The sequence below is a fragment of the Mirounga angustirostris genome, unplaced genomic scaffold (assembly GCF_029215605.1).
Source record: "Mirounga angustirostris isolate CCGP_5_RB_7025 unplaced genomic scaffold, mMirAng1.0.hap1 SCAF_6, whole genome shotgun sequence".
Taxonomy (NCBI): domain Eukaryota; kingdom Metazoa; phylum Chordata; class Mammalia; order Carnivora; family Phocidae; genus Mirounga; species Mirounga angustirostris.
In genome coordinates, this window is record NW_026991714.1 from 48,912,760 (window position 1) to 48,936,041 (window position 23,282).

The window sequence follows — 23,282 nt, forward strand, 5'->3', positions numbered from 1 at the left end:
TTGTCACTTACCTTTGAAGCTCTTCGGAAATGTGAAAGTTATTTTGCATATAAATGCTTAAAATCACCTCATTTAGTTAAGATACTTTCATCTCCCTCCAAGATTCTTCTTAAAGGGACTTTTACTATTTTCTTCAGATACTGTTAGACATGTAGAATGCCACATTGATAGATTTTCCCAAAACTCACTGATTTTCATATTCCCTGAGAATGACAAGGCTATTATAAAAACCACAATAGAAAAAATTTCCATAAAAATACTTAAAAATAGAAGACTTGATGCTTAAAGATACTTCCAATTATCTGGAAACTGGATGCTAGATAATTGAGTGCTCATTTAACAATTCGTTAGACAAACATGTATTAAATGCCTAAAAGTGTTGCATGTGCAAAGTACTTCAAACATAAAGGAGATTAAGAAATGGTTGTTACTTTCAAGGAGTTCCATTGAAAATTATATTTGTATAAATACCTAATATTTTACAAAACATTTTCCATATGTTAACAACTCATTTCATCCTCAGGACAATGAACCCCTGTTTCACACTTCATAAACTTGAGATTTCTTGTTGCTCACTGTTATTTGGCAGCCAGAATGTTCATTTTGATTCCTGGCTTGATTTTATGTGCCCAATGACTAAGAGTTCACAGAGCAGTTCACTGGAAATAAACTTTTTTCATCTTCTCACTGTCTAGTCCTTGTTCCTTTTAGGCCTGAGTTCCCTCCTGATGGAGTCAAGGGCTAAAATGACTTTTTAGATTCTCTGGCAGTGACCTCTACTTAGCACCTGTGGTGGGGGCCTGGTTCTTGGATTCCTCTCTTACCCAAGCTTCTAGGCCATAATCTCAGAAGTTCATTGCTCCTTCATTTTTGCTATTTTCCCTTTGTTCCACCCCTGGTCATTCCTTCCAGGTCATTTGCTATCTTGGACTATTTTCCACCAAAAAACCCGAAAGAATTTAGCAATTCGGGAATGATCCTGTCTGATACTTTCACTTTATAGAGGAGGAGACTGGGGCCCATAGACATCAGTTGTAATGCCAAAGCCACACAGATAGGTGGTAGAGCTGGGCTTGAACCTGAGAGGCTATGTTCTTTGACCAGATGTCTTTTGAAGACACCAAGGTGTGTTTAAAAGCCATCTGTCAAATGAAATATTCTTCCCAGGATTACGTGCTTCTCTTATCTTGCTAATATATAAATATTTGGTTACTAGTGCAACAGAAATCTACCCAGTTTCATATTTCACAGATGATATTGTTATGTTTTTCCAGAGTATACCTGTTCACCAAGGAACTAAGTAGTCATCGAGTCAATTACTGCCGTCTGCTATGTGCCAGGCAGGATAGAGGCATCAGGAATATGAAAACCATCAGCTTTGGGCCTGCCTTTAATTGCAAGTATTCTTTGGATCTGTGTAAGATCATTCAGCGGTGGATCACTAGTAACTGTACAGTTTTAGTGTAAATAGTCCCGCAAATATGAGAAAATTAGTAACAAGAATTGAACTCCAGCAAGGTGTTGATGCAGACATTAAGGCCTTTCTTTACCTGTGCATTTAGGATTTCGCAGTGCAGAGGGACCCAAGCACCGCTATTTACATACCGTCTGGTTTTAAAAGTCTCCCAAATTTGTTAGTAAAATGTCAACAGAGCTTAATCTCCGCCGATCTATTCCTTTTATTTGTTTTCTTTCCTCTCCAGCGAGCTCCACCACCGGGGAGGCCAGGGCCCAAAGGGCTCAGACCCCCGGGGAAGCACGGCGCCCTGCGGGTGGGGTGACCCGGGCGCGGTCCCGGCCGCCGCCGCCCGCCCGGGTCGGGTCGCGGCCCGTGGGCGCCCCGCCGGACGCTCTTCCGCGGTCCCCGGGGCCGGGGCGGGGCCGGCGCTGTGTCCCGCGCTTCCTGCCACCTCGGGCCCCCCTCGCGCGCCGCCCTGCCCCGGGCCATGGCGGCGGTGGCTCGGGGCCGGGGCCTCCCTCGGGCGTGGCTCTGCAGGTGGGGCCCCGACTGTCCCCTGGGCCCCGAAAGGCAGCCGGGGGCCCCCCGTAACCCGCCGCTTGCTCTGTGTTGCAGGAGGGCGGGGCCGGGCTGCGGCCGCCACTACCGCGCCGCGCTCTGCGCCCAGCTGAAGCAGCCCTTGGCCATCGAGGAGGTCGCCTCCCGCCCAGTCCGGCCTCACGAGGTAGGGTGGTGGACCCCCGACGCTCCCTTTCACTCTCCCCTCCGCCGCCCCCGCCCCCGCCCCCGCGGGCTTCGGTCCTAAAGGGAGTTCCCAAGTGCTCACCTAGGGGGCGACCGGGAGCCTGCAGCGCAGCTCCGTCCTGGGCCGGAAGGGCCCTGTCGGGGTTCACAGAAAGGCCACAAGTGCTGAAGGAAGATTGCTCCCCCAAACTCAAATGTAGGCCTCTTGCTGAAGGCCCCGGAGCTGTTGCCTTAGAGACAAACAATTCTGATTTGCACAGGGCTCTGCATAGCCCCTTGCAGGTTATTGGTTTAATACACAGAAATGGACCCCATCCTTGGCTTCCTCTTCAGTGTCAGCATTTAATGTTCTGTCCTCCCTCCTCCCCTAGACCAGTCCGGTAACGTCTGTCCTATAATTCTGAGTACGTGCCTTGTGCCCTCCTCTGGTGAGTGCCCTGATGTGGGGTGGGATTAGTTTAGGATTGTGGGCATTTCCAGTGAAATGTGGAGGTCACTTTGGCTCTGCTGGGTGACCTCTCTGGTGCCACGATGTCATCTCGAATGGAGAATGAGAACCTCTGAAAGGTGAAGCAAAGCAGGGAGCCTCAGCATCAGGGACCCCTGGTGAGAGGGGGCAAGGCGGCTGCAGCCCTGAAGTGTCACTTCCCTAGCAGGGACCCTGTTGTGAAATGGATTGTTTGAGTGAGCATATGATGGCGGCCGGTCTGCTTCCTGGGGTTCATGTGCTGAAAGACGTTTATTCTTGAATCATCCTTGAGGCGAGGTGGAGTGGCTTGAGGACCTACATGCGCCATACATGTCAACAGCTGGTGCGTCATGCACACGGTGTGCGCAGCCTGAAGGCTGGGCTCCTTGGTTCTGTTCTTTGCCCAGACACTGCCTCGTAAGGAATTAGCTTATGGGAGTTGGGTCTCTGTGAGTTTACTCACCATCAAATCCTCATACTCTGGAATGGTGCCTGGCACATGGCAGACACTCAAAACATTGTTGAATGGATGCATTTTGTCCATAGAAATGTCTCCTCACCAACATGGCTTCCTCTGTCCTAAATGGGAAATGTAAGCAAACAAAGAAATGAATGTCAGCGATTCTCTCAGCCTTCATTTTCTCCTGTTTCTCGGCCCTGCTCTCAGCCTGTGTCAGAATCACTGGGGCTTGGTAAAACAGATTGCTGGGCTTTGTCCCCAGAGTATCTGAATCCTTAGGTCGGGGTGAGTCCTGAGAATTTGAAAGTCTAAGTAAGCTCCCAGGTGACACTGAAGCTGGTGGTCTGGGAACCAGACTTGGAGACCACTGGCCAAAAGTGCTGGTTACAATGCTGCAGGCCTGCCTCTGCTCTAGCCTGGGCATGAAGCACAGAAGCTAGGGATCTAGAACTGGCCTCCAAGATGATTGCTGATCCCCAGAACAGCTGGTCATGTTACCCTTCTGCTTAAAATCCTTTAATGGCTTCCCACTGTTCGTACTGTGAAGGCTCAGAGCCTCAGTAAAGACTACGCACCCTTGGATGGTGTGGTCCCTGCTCTGTAGCCCCATCTCTTTCTCCTCTTTGTGCTCTGAGCTCACTGGTTTTTCTTTTGTTCCCATCACAGGGCTTTTGCACATGCCATCAGGTTTGGTTGTGTTAGCACCATATATTTCTCTCCTTAACATTCTGTGTAGGAGTTGTAATTTAACACATAAATCATCACAGTTACTTGGCTGATGTCTGTCTTCTCCCATCCAAGTACTAACCAGGCCCGCCCGTGCTTAGCTTTCGAGATCAGACTAGATGGGGTACATTCAGGTGGGATGGCCGTAGACAGATATCAGATATCTACCATACTCTTAGCTCCATGAAGGCAAGAACCTGTCCATTTTGCCTCATGATTGCACACGGGCACTTAGTTCAGTACTTGGCGTATAGTAGATATTCAGGAACTATTTTGGTGCAACTGAATGAACTTTGTCTCCATGGACATGCACCACTCTGCTTTGCTGCTCTTCCCCTCCGCCCCCCTCTTTTTTTTTTTTCCCCTAAAGATTTTATTTATTTGGGAGAAAGCGAGAGAGCAAGCGCGACTGAGAGAGAGCAGGAGCAGAGGGGGAGTGGGAGAGGGAGAAGCAGGCTTCCCGCGGAGCAGGGAGCCCGACACGGAGCTCCATCCAAGGACCCCGGGATCAGGACCTGAGCTGATCAACAGCAGTTGATGAACCGACTGAGTCCCCCAGGAGTGTCTTGCTGCTATGTTTCCTTTGCAGGTCAGAGTTGATGTCCATTTCTGTGGAGTTAATTTTGCTGATATTTTGGTCTGCCGTGGTCAGTATCAGGAAAAGCCCCAACTTCCGTTCACACCTGGTGAGTATGAAGGGGCCAAGTGACTGCTCGGGAGAGAAGCTACAGAGTTTTCGGAACTGCGCGCTTCTCAGGCATGACGCTGGTGTTGCTTGCCTGCCCACAGTGATGCCTCAGATACGTCAGCCTCACCCCTGATTAGAAGCACTAGTGAGCCCCTTGTGGGAAGGTTCTATGACTGTCTGGCCCCTAGTTTTATCCCCCATCTTAGTATTGTGCCTGGCTCATAGTAGATGCTCAGTAAAGACGTTAACAATGCACAAATGAACAAATGAATTTTTACGTATCATGTCCGGCAGAGTTCTGATCGGAATCCTCATTGGTCCTCGTCACTCCCTTTCATTCCTTGTGAGTGTCTCAGTATTGTTTTTTCACTGAAGGGTCATAAACATGTTTGCAGCTAAAACTCTCAGTCCTCACAAACACAAATTCCCAAAGAAACCTAATATCAGAGGATCAGAAAGAAGAAAAAGAGTTTATACATTTCTAGCAGTCCACTGTCTGATTTTAATTATGCCCAATCTGATTACATTTAGCTCCTGAATATGTGGACAAATGACTGCTCTTTGTTCTTGAAATTTAGTTAAAGAGATAGAAGTACAGCTTATTGTGTATATAGTACATGTATATTTTATACAGACATACACTATTAAGGATACAGTGATTGCAAAATAGTTGCTGTGTTTTGGCCTTGGGGTGTTTTGTTGTGTCTCGATATTTGGAACCATTTCCCTCTGTTTGTATTTGCTGACATGCTGGATGGAGGGAAAATGTCATAGTTAATTGACTTATTCCTCTGGCAGCTCAAGTGGGGAATGTATGATCATTAAATTCAGAAATTTTGGAGGTGGAAGAGGAAAGAGCAGACGACATCAGTTCATCCAAATTGAGCCAAGTACTGTATGAATAAATACAGTTCATGTCCTTGAGGGCCTCACAGTCTACAAGAGGAGATACAGAAACAGATAAATACACTATGATGAACATTGTAATTGGGGTGCTGTAAAGAGCCCAAGGCCCCTGTGAGCAGGATCAAAAGTACTGGTGTACCTGTGATTCTCGGTGTGTTTGCCCATTCTTGAAATTTTCATTTGTAAATTGGTAAGAAGGTAAATTGTAAAAAGGGACCGCTATCACCTTTCAGGTTGTGATCATGAAATCTTAAGTTTACTTTCCTGTGCTTTGGGTACAACGCTCTTCCCTGGGGGGCCGTGGGGGGACACTTAAGCCCTCTCAGCTCTAAACAGCGGATGGGATGGCCTGTTGATCAGGCTCTTCTCGTCTCCATGGTGCTGGGCTTTATAGATAACCTAGTGTTTAAACAATTTGTTTTAGGAATGGAGTTTTCTGGGACTGTCCTGGAGACAGGCACAGATGTCAGCACAGTGAAAGAGGTAAATGAGTTGACATCTAGGGAATTGATGTGTGTGTAGCCATGAGAAATGTGCTAACCTCATTTGCAGCCAAAGCGTCTTGCTTCTCTTGGCCTTTGCCAACAGACGCCAGAGGGAAACCAAGATGATGGGGGAAGAAACTAATTCTGAATTAGGGGAAAGGAAGCCGGTGGAAGTTCCTGGCTTCGGAAAACCTTGTATTACTAAAGAAGGAGCACCTCAGTCTTCAGTTACTGAGAGGATAGAACATTCTCAAGTTTTAGCCTCTTGTGAAAAAGATACTGGGATTCTAATGTATTTCAACTTTTTCCTTACTCTGTCCTGTCCAAAATGTGCTCATAGTGTCTTGGCATCCTGGTGGGGGTATTGAGAAGATGGTTGAATTATTTACTAAACATTAACTCTGAAGAGATGATTTTGGCAAACCTGTGTCTTATGGGTCAGGAAGAAAGATTTTCTTTCTTTTTTTGATTAATTTGGTAAGAGGTAAACGGCAAGGCCATGCATTTGAAGAAGCCCTTAATGGTATTTTCTCTTCAGGGAGATCAAGTTATTGGCGTGAGTGGTTTTAATGGTATGGCTGAAGAATGCATCGTTGACCAAAAGGTATCCGTAGCTCTCAGTGTGTCTGCTTGGAGATTTTTTTTCTCCTTTCTTTTCTTTAATCTCCACCTAGCTCTCCTTCCTTGTTACCCTTCTCTCCCCCTTCTTTGTATTTGTATCTCAGCCAAGCACTTCTTTCTTTCAAATGCTAAAGACTTTTCTATGTTGGAGTGACAACCCTGCACAGAGCTTTGTTTGTGTGGAGTGGTGAGGTGAAGAAGGGCATTTTGTTTTGCGAGTCCTGGGGCAACTGGCTGGCTGTCCAATTGGACCATAGGTAGTTTTGGTAGAAAACCTGGTTTGGGGCATTGAGCTGGATATAATAGGTTTCTCCCCCACATCACGTTTGTGAAAGAGCTAGTCTTGGGTAGGCGTGTATAGGCAGTGAATGGCAGCCCCTAGTGGTGAAGGGTACGCATTTTTCCCCCCACAGCTTTATTGAGGTAAGAAGGACATAGAACCATCCGATTCATCGATTACAGTACAGTTCCATTCTCTGAAACTTGGTTCCATCCCGAGCTAGATGCCAGCCTTGGGATTTGTGAAGACCCATACACCCAGGTTTTGAACTCTGTCACAGCTTGCTTCGTTTTGACTTCTGGTGGGTTTCGGTTCCTTACAGGCTTGGTTCCTTTACACATCAGTCACTCAATCGGATCATAATGTTTACTGAGCAGCCTTTATGAACAGGTACATGTGCTTAATCCCTAAGTTATCTCTTTTTACAGACATTGTGGCACATTCCAGAAGGGGTCCCCCTCCGAGAAGCTGCTACTCTGCCTGTATCTTATGGCACTGCTATTTTGGCCTTGGAGCATCGGGCATGCACTCGGCCTGGGTAAGAGGCTGTGTAGACAACCCAGGGCTAGTATCTCCTTCTGAGATCAGAAGTGCCCAGCAAGACCCTGCCCTTTCCCTTCCTCTCCCTAACCTTTAGCTCTTGTTCAGTTGGTGTCAGGAAAGGCCAAAGGAAGGTAGTGACCTGAGACAGGGGTCCAGTGTCTGAGATGGAATGATAGACTGTGAACTTGGCCAATATGAATTTGGGGAAATAGCTCTTTCAAACCTGGCCACTTTGGAGATCACCTCCTAGAAAACCTTACATTTTCTTTCTTTCTTTCTTTTTTTTTTAAAGATTTTATTTATTTATTTGGCAGAGAGAGACACGGTGAGAGAGGAAACAAAAGCAGGGGGAGTGGGAGAGGGAGAAGCAGGTTTCCCGCAGAGCAGGGAGCCCGATGCGGGGCTCGATCCCAGGACCCTGGGATCATGACCTGAGCCGAAGGCAGACGCTTAACCAACTGAGCCACCCAGGCGCCCCTCTTTTATTATTTTTTAAAACATTTTATTTATTTATTTGACAGAGAGAGAGAGCGCACAAACAGGGGGAGAGACAAGCAGAGGGAGAGGGAGAAGCAGGCTCCCTGCTTAGCAGGGAGCCTGACATGGGGCTTGATCCCAGGACCCTTAAGGCAGATGCTTAATCAACTGAGCCACCCAGGTACCCCAAAAACCTTACATTTTTTAAAAAAGATTTTATCTATTCATTTGAGAGAGAGAGTGAAAGAGAGAAAGCAAGGGGGGGAGGGTCAGAGGGAGAAGCAGACTCTCCGCTGAACAGAGAGCCCGATGTGCGACTTGATCCTGGGACCCCAGGATCATGACCTGAGCCAAAGGGAGACGCTTAACCCACTGAGCCACCCAGGCGCCTCAAGCCTTACATTTTAGAGAGTTGGTTTCTGTAAACTTGGTTCAGTCTGGTTTTAATGGAGTCCTGTGATGTTTGTTTCTGTGAGGCATGGCTGGGTGTGCCTAACTAGGGTATTTCAAATTCAGAGGTGCAGAAATTTCCCACTTTCCCTGCAATATTTGCCCTTTGCCCTTTTCAGAGAGATCGGAATTACTCCAGAGAGGTGACTTTAACTGAATAGTGGCCATTCCTTGATCACAACCTTCTAAACTTCAGCAACATTTAGTATGAGTGTGATCTTAGGACAGAATTTCTGAAGCCAAAGGAAGAGTTGCCCTTGTCATGAGGAAGAGGGTCCCTAGAGAGATTAAGGGATATTTTTCCTGGGAAGTCTTCAAGTGGACCAAATTGGCACCGTTCAAGCAGTCACGTACATAAGCCAGCCCCAAAGCCTGGAGAATGGGTGTCCATGAAGGGCTGAATGAGATGGCCTTGAAGTCCTCTTCTTGCTTTAAAGTGTTCATGAAATCATGGGCGCCTGGGTGGCTCAGTTGGTTAAGCGACTACCTTCGGCTCAGGTCATGATCCTGGAGTCCCGGGATCGAGTCCCGCATCGGGCTCCCTGCTCGGCGGGGGGTCTGCTTCTCCTTCTGACCCTCCCCCCTCTCATGTGCTCTCTCTCATTCTCTCTCTCTCAAATAAATAAATAAAAATCTTTAAAAAAAAAAAAGAAAAAAATGTTCATGAAATCATATGATTGGATGATTTTTGAGGGTTTCTGAGGTAACGTTCGTCTTTCTCTGGCAGAGAAACTGTTTTAGTGACGGCAGCAGCTGGAGCCACAGGCCTGGCGGTGGTAGATGTGGCAACGAACGTTCTTCAGGCTCAGGTATTTGCATGTTAGAGTCTCTGTTTACAAAAAATCATACCTCTGGTTTTCAAACATAGAGCATATTCATTCACTCGCTCATAAATATCGTGGGCAAGGCCCTGGGGATATAAAGTAACCCAGGGTAGGATCTTGCCATCTGTTTGCCTGCAGACCGGTGAGGGGACATGGGAGTAGATCACTCGTCCTTCCAGTTACGGGAACCTGGCGAGAGCTGACTTGCCTCGTGGCCTTTGCAGATTCTGTTCCCTTGACCTGTAATGCTCTTCTGAACTGTCTCCCTCTGCACTTCAAATTTATTTATTTATTTATTTATTTATTTATTTATTTATTTATTTTCTTTAAAGATTTTTTTTTTTTAAAGATTTTATTTATTTATTTGACAGAGAGAGACACAGCGAGAGAGGGAACACAAGCAGGGGGGCGTGGGAAAGGGAGAAGCAGGCTCCCCGCAGAGCAGGGAGCCCGATGCAGGACTCGATCCCAGGACCCTGGGATCATGACCTGAGCTGAAGGCAGTCGCTTAACCAGCTGAGCCACCCAGGCGCCCAAGATTTTTTTTTTTAATTTATTCATTTGACAGAGAGAGAAAGACAGCACAAGCAGGGGGAGTGGGAGAGGGAGAAGCAGGCTTCCCGCTGAGCAGGGAGCCCGATGCGGGGCTCCATCCCAGGACCCTGGGACCATGACCTGAGCTGAAGGCAGACGCTTAACTGCTTAACCGACTGAGCCACCCAAGCGCCCCTCTGCACTTCAAATTTAAACTTTGTCCCTCAGGAGATGTTAGTCTCTCCTCTGCCCCCTCCACCCCCAGCTGTTTGTAGATGGTCTCCTCACATCCTGTACTTCTCTTTCATGGTGCATACCCCAGTGTGTGGTTAATCCTTTACTTGGGTCATGACTGGATTACTGTCGCCCTCCTACTTGACTGGAATCCCCATGAAGGCAGGGACAGTGTCTGTTTGGCTCATTACTGTAGTCCCAGCAGTTGGCATGTACCTAGACCATAGTAGGCACTCAGTAACTATTGTTTTTTTAAAGATTTTATTTACTTATTTGACAGAGAGAGAGAGAGCACAAGCAGGGGGAGTGGCAGGCAGAGGGAGAGGGAGAAGCAGGCTCCCCGCCAAGTGAGGAGCCCGACGCAGGACTCGATCCCAGAACTCTGGGACCATGACCTGAGCCAAAGGCAGACGCTTAACCAACTGAGCCACTCAGATGCCCCTCAATAACTATTTCTTGAATGAAAGAATAAACAAAGGAAAGAAAGACCCAATTCTCTGCAGGGGCGTTGCTCTGAGGCTGTGGGTGTCAGATAAGGAGAGGATTTCTTGGAGACAGTAGGCATTTAAGGTGACTTCTGAAGGACTGGTAGCAGTTGAATAGAGGAAGAAGAGAGGTGAAGGCCATTTTAGTGGTGGGAGGGCATGTCAGAAGACAGAGACATGAGATCTCCCAGGATGCATTCAGGGAATTGCAAGTAGCATCTGTGGAGCAAAGGATCTGGGGATGGGGCGTGGGGAAGGGAATGGTGGGAGAAGACTCTAGGGAGAAAGACAGAGACATGATCATGAGGCGCTGAAGAATTTGAACCCTTATTGGAAGCTCTCAGGAGCCACTAAGGACTTTTAACAGGGAAGTGCCATGATCATATTTGCATTTTGCCAAGTTCATTCTGGTAGCAGTGGGGATGCGAGATGGGGCAAGGTCAGGGGTAGTCCGGAGGAAGTAGAGAGCCTCTGAGAGCAATCCAGGCTGGTGGTGATGATACTTGAACCAAGGCACTGGAAGAAATGAATCGGGAGGTACTAAAGTAGAAGAAAATAGAGAGTTTGATCCTCATACAGTTGAAAGAACAAGGACTTTGAAATTAGTCTGACCTAGGTTCAGAATCTAATGCTGCCTCCATCTTAATTGCTTCAGTTTCCTCATTGGTAAAATAAAGCTTTCCTCATATGGAGTCGTTGTGGGAATATTGAAATTACACGTGCAGTATGCCTGCTAGAGGGCATGGCATGTTGGTAAGAATCTCTTAAAAAGGGAACCTGTTATTATTAGACATTGAGTGGGAAGGAGCAAACTAGGTTAACGTGTGGATTTGCCGTTTATTGCAGTTGAGAACACAGGAGGGAATGGTGAGCTCAGTTTTGGAAGCATTAAGTGTGAGGTTTCTGTGGCGCGTGCAGTTGGGATGTCCAGAAGGCACCGAGATACCCAGGTTTGGAGATAATTGGATTGCTCTGGAATTTCTTCAGGTGGTGTCTCTCCTTTCTCGCATTAAGTTCTCTTTGGGAAGGGCATGTGAGTTCTGAAAGCAATCTTAGCTACCAGGAGGCTCTCCATGGAATATTAACACATTTCATGTCAAAGCAAGGGCTTTTAGCACCTCTCAGTGGGGAGACCAAAATTAGTCTCATTGTCTAGAACCACTGGCTGTTTACCATTTCTAGGAAGATAAAATTGCACCATTTGTTTTGATTAGTGATAGTAGGTTAAGTAGAGAGAAAAATTCACTTCAACTCCGATATTAAAATTAACCCAAGCTGTATATTCTTTTGTAGCCATAATGGTTTTCAGCAAAAGCGAACAACAAGAAAATAATAAAAATAACTTAAAAAATGTCATCATGCCACCTACTTGGAACAGGTTATTTTGAGAACAACCTCCATTCACAGCATTTCGTATTGCTTTCAAAGTGCCTCCACACCAATTACCTTACCCCCCGATCCTAACAAACCCCTGGAGATGGGTCATGTGTTTATTATCCCTATTTCACAGATAAAGTAAGGCACCAGGGGAGACAGGGGTTTGTGGCAGGTCTCACTGGCACCCTTTTGAGAATCTAGATTGGTGTCAACTCCCTGATCCTAGGCTGGTGTCTGCCCTCCGGTGTGGTGTGAAGGTACTTGAGGGCAGCTTTCAGGTTCAAATAGTTCTGGGTGAGTTTGAAATCTTCTAAGGGCACTGATGATCTTGTGTGTTTGAATGCAAGTTCTGAATGTCACCTTGGGGCCCAACTGCCTGGGCTGGTGGGTGCTGAGCCTGGGTTAATTACTTAACCTCTAGGTCTGTGACGCCATCTATAGAATTGGCGTAATTATACTGCCCCTGTAATGTTCTTATGAGGTTTAAATAGAATACATGATTGTGTATGTGTAACAATAGATTCCATTTATCTAGCACTTTATTTTTCAAGTGCCTTATGTACAGTATTCGATTTGATTTTTAAAATAAATCTTGTTTTACGGATGAGGTAACTGAAGCTTAGGGAAGCTGGTGGGCAGCATAGAGGTTAAAAGCATGAACTCTGGAGATGGACAACCTGGGCTTGATCCCAGTTCTGCCTCCCATTAGCTGTGTGACCTTGAGCAAGTTACTTAACTTCTTCTGCTTCAGTTTCTTCATCTCTAATATGGGGATGCTCATAGTGTGTGTATCGTTGGGTTATTAAGACTAAGTGAGTTATGAATATATGTAAAGCATTTAGAAGAGTACCTGGCACATAGTGAGCATTATGTAAGTATTACATTTGTCTTAGGTAACGCTGCTAGTTAGTAGCAGAGCCAGGATTTGAACTCAGGTCTTTCCGACTTGAAGATCTTTTTACCGAATCTTGTTTTACCCTCTGAGAAGCCTTTCGAGATCTCGATCTAGATTGACTACCTCTCATTTGCACTTCTGCAACCCTCTGTTCTTCCCCACCTTCACACTGCTGTATCTTGCTATCTTGACTCTAGGCTTGGGTATCTTTATTACTTGACTCATAGTAGGTGCTCAGGAAATGACGGTTTCATCCACATTTGGAGAAGACTTTCTGAGTGTCTCCTGAATCATCTCCTAGCTAGACTCATTGGGGTTCCAGGATTCCTGGAAATGTGAATCTCATGGCCAGTGGGTGTGGAGGGTCCAGTGTGATGGTGCTGAGGGTTGGCCTTGATGTGTGGGATTGAGGCTGATGCTGGGGCAGCAAGGTCACATTGGTTTCCTCGGTTAGTACCCTTTGGTGGGAAGCTGAGTGGGTAGGGTGAGCCCCTCTTGGTACACATTCTGGATCATCAGAAGCTTTGTGTTCTCTGTGCAGGTGATAGCTGCAGCCGGAAGTGACGAGAAGTGCAAGCTGGCGATGCAGAAGGGCGCACAGTCCACTGTGAACTATGGTCAGGGCGGCCTGAAGGAGGCAGTGAGGAAGCTGGTGGGCACTGGGGGGCTGAACGTGGCCATCGACACTGTGGGAGGAGATGTCTTCCTGGAGGCGCTCCGCAGGTGCGTGTGGTGGTCTTTCCAGAGGGGGTTGGACCTGGGCGTCTGCTGACACCTTTCCAGACCTGCCTGCCTTCTGGCCTTACTTCTCTTCCATTTTTGCTGCTCACTTTTCCTGTAAGCTTCGGTATCAACGAGAATAGCTGAGTGGGAGGGTGAAAAGGAATAGAAGCAGAGGGAAAATCAGGAAATGCTTAAATATAGAAAAACAAGATATCCAACTGGAAAATATCCAAAAAATGACTGCAGACTCTCTAGTTGGCAGTATTGAATGTGTTAGAATTTATGTATGTGTTAAATTCAGCTATGCTGGGCCCCATTAACTACTTTATATACATCGTGTGGGTAATTCTTGGGATCATCATTCAGATGTTAGCATGACCCAGGGGCGGGGGTGGTGGCAGGTCCCTAGCTCACCATGCACCAAAGTACAGACTCTTTTGATCTCACTGGTTTCAGAAGCAGCCAATGAGTTTTAGTGGGACTGTTGTATCCACACCAATTCTCATTCTGTTTTTAACCAGGGACTCTGGAGTGTTCCGTTAATACTGGTTTCATATCTCCTGTCATCCTGGCAAGCACAATTCTGTGGTTTATGTCAGTTTAAAGTTGAAGAAACAGAAGCAGACAGAACAGCATACCCACAGAAGGGACCCAGTTGGTTCTCTGGCCCCTGAGCATCAATGCACCATGCTGGGTGCTGCTTTGCTCAGAGAAGCAAAGACAGGAAGGTGTTGACTCCACAGTAGAGCCAGGACAGACAGCTCCTGGTTCTCACATCCCTCTTGCCTTCTGGGTAACAGCTAACAGTGTTATCACAAGCACTTCTCATTTCCCTCTAAAAAAAAAAAAGCAAAAACCAAAACCCAAACAAAGATACACATATTCTGTATCAAAGATGTTTACAAATTTTTAAAGAAGATTTTTATTTATTTATTTGATAGAAGGAGAGAGCACGATCAGGGGGAGCAGCAGAGGGAGAGGGAGAAGCAAACTCCCTGCTGAGCAGGGATCCCGATGGGGGACTCGATCCCAGGAGTTGAAGGCAGTTGCTTAGCCAGCTGAGCCACCCAGGTGCCCTGCTTGTGGCTTATTTTTATGTTTTCCTACTGAAGAACCCAAAGTGCTATAGGATGGTTCACCCCTGCCAGTTTGTCAGGTCAAGAGGAATTCCCAGCTGGGGCTTTAATGCATGTTGCTTTTTTTTTTTTAAAGTTGTGGTAAAATACACATAACATTATAAACATTTGTTAATGTAAAATTCACTGGCATTAAGTACACTCACAATGTTGTGTCCCTGTCCCCAGCAAAGACTCTATACCTGTTGAATAGTAACTGCTCCTTTCCCCCCAACCTCTCTGATAACTTCTATTTTTTATCTCTGTAAATTAATGTAGATTGCTTTTTTCATTCTACCCTTTTTATTGTGATTAAAAAAACATAACGTCAAATTTGCTATATTAACCATTTTTTTACATTAACCATTTTTAAGTATATAGTTCTGTAGTGTAAAGTATATTTACATTGTTGTGAAACAGATGTCCATCACCTTTTCATCTTGCAAATCTAAAATTCTTGACCCATTAAATAGCAATTCCTGTTTCTCCCTCCCCCCAGCCCCTGGTCACCGCCATTTTACTTTCTGTTTCTATGAATTTGAGTACTTTAGATATCTCATATAAGTAAATCATACAGTATTTGTCTTTTTGTGACTCGCTTATTTCATTTAGCCTAATGTCCTCAAGGTTCATCCATGTCATAGCATGTGACAGCATTTCCTTCCTGTTTAAAGCTGAACAGTATCCTGTTGTATGTATATAACACATTTTGTTTATCTGTCTATTGGCTGATGGACATCTGGGTTGCTTCTCCCTCTTGGCTACGGTAGATAGTGCTGCTGTGGGCGCAGGAGTGCAACTATCTCTCCAAGACCCTGTTTTCAGTGATTTTGGATATAGACCCAGAGTGGCATTGCTGGATTATACAGTAGTTCTATTTTTAATTTTCTGAGGAACCTCCATACTGTTTTCCAGTTGCGCCATTTTACAGTCCCACCAATAGTACATGAGGGTTTCCCTGTATCCTTGCTAACACTTGTTATTTTCTGTTGTGGTTGTTATTGTTTATAGTAGCCATTCCAAGGAGTGTGAATATATATATGTTGCTTTTTAAAATAATTTCTTTTCCAGGTGCCTGGGTGGCTCAGATGGTTAAGCGTCTGCCTTGGGCTCAGGTCATGATCCCAGGGTCCTGGGATCGAGTCCCGCATCGGGCTCCCTGCTCCTTGGGAGCCTGCTTCTCCCTCTGCCTCTCTCTCTGTCTCTCATGAACAAATAAATAAAATCTTAAAAAAAAAAAAAAAAAATAAATAAATAAATAAAGATTTTATTTAAAATAAATAAATAAATAAATAAATAAAGATTTTATTTAAAAAAATAAAATAAATAAATAAATAAATAAAGATTTTATTTATTTGTTCATGAGAGACAGAGAGAGGCAGAGGGAGAAGCAGACTCCCTGCTGAGCAGGGAGCCCGATGCGGGACTTGATCCCAGGACCCTGGGATCATGACCTGAGCCGAAGGCAGATGCTTAACCATCTGAGCCACCCAGGCGTCCCTAAATAAAATCTTAAAAAAAAAATAATAATAATTTCTTTTCCTTGTCCTTTCTTCCCAGCCTGGCATGGGAGGGCAGGATCGTGGTGGTGGGTTTTGCTGGAGGATCCATTGCTTCTGTGCCAGCCAACCTTTTGCTCTTGAAGAATGTCTCTGCCATGGGGCTGTACTGGGGCCGGTACAAAGAGCAGAACTTTCCCGTCTTCTCCAGAACCCTGTCCTCGGCTCTTCAGTACTGCCAGCAAGGGCTCATCCAGCCACACGTCAGAGCAGTTTTTAAGCTGGAGGAGGTGAGATGCTCTGGAGGGAGGTGATGTGGCTAAACGCCAGGACCTAATCGGTGTCAAACGACTGGGCGGTTTCTCTCTGGGTTCCATAAATCCTTCTTTTATGGAATGAGAAGGTACAAACAGGGACGCCTGGGTGGCTCAGATGGTTAAGCGTCTGCCTTTGGCTCAGGTCATGATCCCAGGGTTCTGGGATCGAGCCCCGCATCGGGTTCCCTGCTGGGCGGGAAGCCTGCTTTTCCCTCTGCCTCTCTCTCTCTCTCTCTCTGACTCTCATGAATAAATAAATTAAAAAAAAAAACATTAAAAAAAAAAAGAGAAAAGGTACAAATGCAGTGCAGAATAATGGGGTCTCACAGGCTGCAGGGTGACAGGATTTCTCCGGGTCTTCGGGCTTGTATGGCGGTCGCCTCAGGCCCAGGGAGCCACCGGGGAGGCTGAATTTGCGCAGGCCACAGAGGAGCTGGATTTTGAGGGCTCTCCCTACGTCACTGGTTTCTTAAGCAGAGGGAAGTGATGGTACTTTAGAAAATCATTTACCCGTGTTTCTATGAACCCTGAACTCCATAACATACCGGTCTGAGAAGGAAGCATTTAACTTGACCTTTGATTTTAGAAGACAGCCACTTTAAAGTACAACCAGATGATCTAAGCTGAGGTTCTGTGAACAAAACACTAGATCACTCCCCGTGTCAGAGGGCTGTAATTCATCCATTAGTCACCGTACTGAACTTTGTTGGGTCTTCATTCCCTTTTTTCATTCCCCCTCAGTCCCATTAATGTGGCTTAAACTTCCTCCAAAGTGTAATTGTGGGCATACATATGCAGTATAGTTGTAAATGTGAATCTGTTAGGCATTCACTGTGAAGTCCTTTTTTTTTTTTCTTTCTTCTTCTTTTTTTTTGCTTTAATTTGCTTTAATGTTCAAAAGACTGTTTTGGTGATTCCAGCCAGCCTTCGATGGCCGAGCCGTTTTGTTCGTATGCAGATTAGTGAGGCCTGAGATGTCAGTGCCAGACTTCGTTGCCCGCCAGCCTTCCATTTGGATGTTTTTCCCAAGAAAGTGGTTTACTTTCTTCCTCTTCCTTTTCGTATGTTAGTCCAGAGGGTCACGTTGGGTGGGAAAAAGAGAACCGGACTGGCCGTCGGAAAACTGGTCGGATTCTACTTCTGGCTTTGCCTTCTCCGGTGGCAACCCTGTGGAAGTCTCCTCTCCTTTCTGACCTGCGGTCTCCACACCGCTGCAGGGGGTGATGCTTCAGGGGCCACAGCCAGGATGTGGGCGGGTGGAGAGAGACCTGAGCGGCCTGGGTTCTGGGGCCCCCTCTGCTGTGGGGCTCTGAGTAGCTGCGCATCTTTACCTTTGCGTTCACCTTTTTCTTTTGTGAGAAGGTTTTGCAGCTTAAAAACTTGAAGACCACCAGTTTGAAGAATTTCTGAGTCCCGTTCCATCTTGTGGCTTTTATCATGTGTCTTGCGAGCCGAGGTTTGCTTCACCCGAGGCTCATGTATACCTGTTGATAGAGGATGAAGGCAATTAGGACAGGCCCGCAAACGCTGGCTGGTTTGAACCGCCTCTTCTTCCCACTGACCTATGTTCCAGGTGCTGCTCAGGCAGGAGAGAAAGCCAGACTGGGATTGTTGTTTTATTTATTTTTAAAATTATTTATTTATTTTTTTAAGATTTTATTTATTTATTTGTCAGAGAGAAAGAGAAAGCACAAGCAGAGGGAGAAGCAGGCTTCCTGCGGAGCAGGAAGCCTGATGCGGGGCTCAATCCCAGGACCCCGGGATCATGACCCGAGCCGAAGGCAGACGCTCAACGACTGAGCCACCCAGGCGCCCCAGAAACCTTATTTTAGAGTATGAAGTTTGTCCATCCATCGGAGAATTATCTGTGTGAAAGAGCTATCTTGCAGTTAAAACAACCAGGAATCTTGAACAGAACACTAAATCACACCCCGCGTCATAGGGCTGTAATTCATCCATTAGTCACTGTATAGGCACTACCAGAATTTATATATTTTGTTTTTTTAAAATGAAGATGATTAAATGAATGTATATATTACCCACTTAACGTGGGTAATATTTTTTATGTAAATCTGTTAATGTCTTAGAAAAAATTATTTATCGGAACCTGCCTGGGCTCGGAAAATGACCACTGTACGAATATATACAAGTATATATATATAATAGCCAGAGACACCGTGCTTCCTAGCTTGCTTTTCTCCTGAATATGTGAGCTTATAGATTGGACCTTGATAGTTGATATTAATGACTACATACTTTGTACCCTAGCCTGTACGAAGCACGAGGTATGAGCTCCCGTAGTACTCTGTGTGTCTTCTTTGTCTACTTGTAATTGTTCAATGCTTGTCATTCCCATAGACCGTAAGCTCCATGTGGGCAGGGGGCCGTGCATGTCCTTGTCTCCAGCTCCTGACAGGTACTCATGTATCTGTCGAATGACTGACTGAAAGTAGGAGGCTATCAGGTCAGACCACCTGAGTTCAGATCCTGGCCCTACCACTTAACTGGCTATGGGCAAGTTGCTCACGTCTATATGCTTGAGTTTCCTCATCTGTAATGGGAGCAGTAATATACTCTACATACTAAGGTCGTTGTGAAGATTAAATAAGATAACACATGTAAAAGCACATAGCAGACACTCGCTATATTCATGGGCAGGATTAGAAAGATAGTCTTTCAATTTTGAATTTTAACTAGAATTTATTATTTTCTGAAGTGTAGCATCCGCGCCCTGACAGGTGGGCCACGCACGAGCCCCGTGATCTGTCCAGGGCATGGCCTTATTCAGAGGTGCCAAGTCTGCTTTCTGTAGGGAGATGCTCACAAACGTCTCAGCCAGACGTAGGACTTACACCTCAGAGATCTGAACTTGTTTGTCATATAAAGGTCAGGGAGGTCACCACATGAATAGATTAGATAGATAGAAATTGTTTACTTGGAGTTTCCTGAGTGTATCTATGGAATAGTCTTAAAGATTAAATTACTCTCTATGTTTGGAGACTACATTAGTTTGAGTCCACTATTCCAGACCCAGTTCAGGCCCTGGCCCCTTGTCACCCTTCTCTAGTGATGGCTCACACCACTGATCCCTGCCGTCATACACCGAGACCCTGTCCCTGCGGCCCATCTCCTAACCCTTGCGGTCACAAGCTTTCCCCGGCGGGAGAGCCGATCCTAGGCAGGGCCTCCACCGTGCTCTTCAGGGTGGGAGCTGCTGCGGTCCTGGTGCACGGTGCTGATCCGAAGGACCTGTTGAAGTACTGGCTTCCCCGGAAATTGGATGCGGGGGTCTGGGTAATGCAACCGGGAAGTTGGGGGGCAGTTTACTGCATGGGGCAAGCTTTGACAAATGAAAGACGAGACAAATTGCTGCCTTTGTTCCTCCTGATGGAGTATGTCAACAAGCAGTGGGCTCTATATGGCCTCTCTGGAGAGGTCCCCCTGGAGCTGTGACTGGTTCAGGATCAGTAACACACGCCTCCCTCCTTGATTCACTTCACCTTTTCCCTCACCCTTGCCTCCCTGGGATTACAGTGAAGCGTTAGGGCATAGATTTTTTTCTAAAGATTTATTTATTTGAGAAAGAAAGAGAGAGAGAGGGAGAGAGAGAATCCCAAGGAGACTCCCCGCTGAGTGCGGAGCCTGACCCAGGGCTCGATTCCACAACCCTGAGATCATGACTTGAGCTGAAATCAAGAGTCAGATGCTTAACCTACTGAGCACCCAAGTGCCCCTACGGCATACGTTTTGACTAGGCTCTATTTTCTAAGGAACCCAGGCTGACACTTAGTTTTGAAGATTTATTTATATTTGTGTTTCATAATACATGGCTTGACTTTTTTTTTTTAAGTTAGGTTTATTGACCTGTCATCTACATTTAGTAAAACTCACTCTGAGCTTTGACAAACACATAGTCATGTAACCACCCCACTGCAATCAAGATATAGAACGGTTCATCACTCTGAAAAGTGCCCTTGTGCCCCTTTGTCATCAATCCCCTTCTCCTACCCCACAGCCCCTGGCAACCACTGGTCTGTTTTCTCTCCTCATAGTTTTGCCTTTTCCAGAATGTCATATAAATGGAGTCATACCCAGGAGATAGTCTTTTCAGTCTGGCTTCTTTCAGACCTTGTGTAATACTTCTGAGCCTCCCCCATGGATTTTTTTTTTTTCCAAGATTTTATTTATTAGAGAGCAAGCATGAGGGATGGAGAGGCAGAGGGAGGGACAAACAGACTCCCTCTGAGCAGGGAACCCCACATGGGACTCGATCCCTGGACCCCAGGATCATGACCTGAGCTGAAGGCAGATACCTCACTGACTGGGTCACCCAGGTGCCCCACCCACAGTTTTGCATACGTCAGTAATTTGTTCTTTTTTTTTTTACTGCTGAAGAGTGTTTCATTGTGCGGATGTTCCACAACTTATTTTTTCATTTATCAATTAATAGTTGTTTGATTATTTTTAGTTTTTGGTGATTATGAATAAGCCTTCTATAAACATTCACATACAAGTTTTGTATAGACTTTTTTTTTTTTTTAATTTAGGACTGGGATTTCTGCGTCATGTGCTAAGCATATGTTTAACTTTTATAAATTTGCGCAGACATTTAGTTGGCTTTATTTACAGAGCAGGTTTATTCCCCCCGGTCTCCAATGGTGCCTAGTTAACATCATTAGATAACAATGTCAGTTTAAAAGAAATCTATGCAGAATCCTACAAATGCCAGTTATCGATGTTCCTCAGGAAGAGGCACGCTTGACTGTGTCCACTGCTCTTTCTCTTTGCCTTCCTGTCTCTACCGCCCAGGTTTTGAAGACACGGCAACTATTATTGCATTCCTACCAAAGCCCATACATAGCATGTTGGGTTTTCTATTTTTTGGTGTATTCTAGGTGAGACACTGATGTTCCAGTATGCATTATCTGTGCGCTTCGGGATTTTGTTTGTACTGATTTGCTACTATATAGTTAACTTTTAATAAACTACCAACTGCTTATCAGAGTGGTGGTATTATTTCGCATTCCCACCGACAAATTTATGAGAGTCTAGTTGTTGGGCACCTGCCAGAACTTCATACTGTCAGGTCATTTTCCTTCATGTTAGCCATTCTAGTAGGTATCTGGTGGTATCTAATTGTGGGTTTAATTTGCATTTCTCTATTGAATAATGATCTTGAGTATCTTTTCGTATGCTTATTTGTCATCTGTATCTCTTTTTGGGTAAAATGCGTTGACTGACTTTTAAAAGAAGATTCAGATCAACTTGTATTAGAGCAATGACATAATAAATATAATTCCACTGGGACTGTGTATCACTAACTAAATATTTTTTACCTTTTAAAAACAATCCCGGGCGCCTGGGTGGCTCAGTTGGTTAAGCGACTGCCTTCGGCTTAGGTCATGATCCTGGAGTCCCGGGATCGAGTCCCGCATCGGGCTCCCTGCTCGGCGGGGAGTCTGCTACTCCCTCTCCCACTCCCCGTTTGTGTTCCCTCTCTCGCTGTGTCTTTCTCTGTCAAATAAATAAATAAAATCTTTAAAAAAAAAAAAAATAAAAACAATCCCACTCAGTCCCAGGTATATTCATTCATTCATGAGTTCATTTTATTCATCAACTTTCATGGGGTATTCTGTATGCCAGTCAATAAAAACTAAGACTTAAGAAATTTCTTTGTTTTTTCGGGAAGCTCTCAGGACAGGGTTATTATAGGGGGAAGGGATGGTTTCTAAGGAGGCATGAATCAGCATGATATATTTAGGGAGCTATAGCTTACTCTGATTATTCCTGCTTGATAAGCTAATTAAAAATTCCAGCAGCGGAACCTAAAACAAAAGCAATATCCTCACCCTGCCCCCACGTTCCGGGTTGCGTATCTCCAGAGACAAATTGAATTATGGCTTCACCCACTGTGAGGGAGGGTTCTGGGGACAGCCTGTGGATCTGTCTGGGGAGCAGTATGGAGCACCTTCCCTTTCCACAGCTGGTAGAATGCAGAAGGAGGAAAATGTCCCCAGGCATCTGAATTAGCTATCAGAAGACTCTGGTCTAATGCCCTGCACTTTCCTTCTTAGTTTCTCACTCAGAGCCTTATCACACTTATTAAGCATCCAGTTCTTAAGGCCACCGGTTGTCTGTTTTCCTAGCCCCGATAGAAACCCAGGGTAGAAAGGGGACAGAGTTGGGTTAATTTTAGAAGCATCTGCAATCACAGCAGAAGTGGCAACTGGACAGAGAAGTAACAGAACATCTGAAAAACAGAAGGGAAAATCACAGATCTTCAAAGTCATGAGGTTCCCAAATCATGGAACAAAAAGTGTATGCTTCCCACCAAGATTATCTTTCAGAGAAGTGAGGTAAATGTGTGCTCCATTTTTATAAATATTTATATGCAAAATGATTAAAAAGAAGCTCTAGCATTTAAAGGGACAATGTTCTTTTTATGTTAAGATTTACTTGTTAGGAGATTCCTTATTTCTCCAGGATGCCAGGTAAAAGAAGTATCACTATCTCGAATTGTGCTGGCTTTCCCGAGTATTTTCTGTCGTTGGGCTGTGACAGATCTCTGGGAACACGCGGCTTCTAACTGAGAGGGAGAGATGCAGCTGTGAGTCACCTGAGCTGTGCCTCCAAGTGATCGTGATCGGCAGGGCAGGGGTGCATGTTTCAAAACACGTGTCTTAGACCTCTTCCACCTCCTTTGAGTATGTCTAAATTTGCATGGATTGGAAAGGTCTCCGTAAGGCACAAAGACCCACAGGACGGATGTGTTTTTTTTTTTAATATTGAAATATACTTTATTAAGACAGATGTTTTTGAAACCAGAGATTTTGTGCTGCAGAGAATTGGTTTGTTTGATTGATTGGTTGGTTTCTCTGCTTATTTTTATTTATTTATTTTTCTATGCTTTTGAGGAAGGATTTCAAGTGGGAAGGGTTGGTTATTCATATTCCTCATTTCAAAGCACATTT

General features: G+C 45.4%; 1 protein-coding gene across 4 annotated transcripts in view; it reads left to right on the forward strand.

Moving 5' to 3' along the window:
- Nucleotides 1-2,143: 2,143 nt before the first annotated feature.
- Nucleotides 2,144-23,282, forward strand: part of SEC16B (SEC16 homolog B, endoplasmic reticulum export factor) — a 102,792-nt gene continuing 81,653 nt past the window's right edge. For 2 of the 4 annotated variants that reach the window (XM_064594273.1, XM_064594277.1), the window contains exons 1-3: nt 2,144-2,183; nt 4,448-4,544; nt 13,199-13,380. The gene's annotated coding sequence lies outside the window, so the exon portion shown is untranslated. Of the gene's footprint in view, nt 2,184-4,447; nt 4,545-13,198; nt 13,381-16,147; nt 16,285-23,282 lie in introns of those variants that run through there. The other 2 variants (XM_064594275.1, XM_064594276.1) reach the window with 2 other exon arrangements.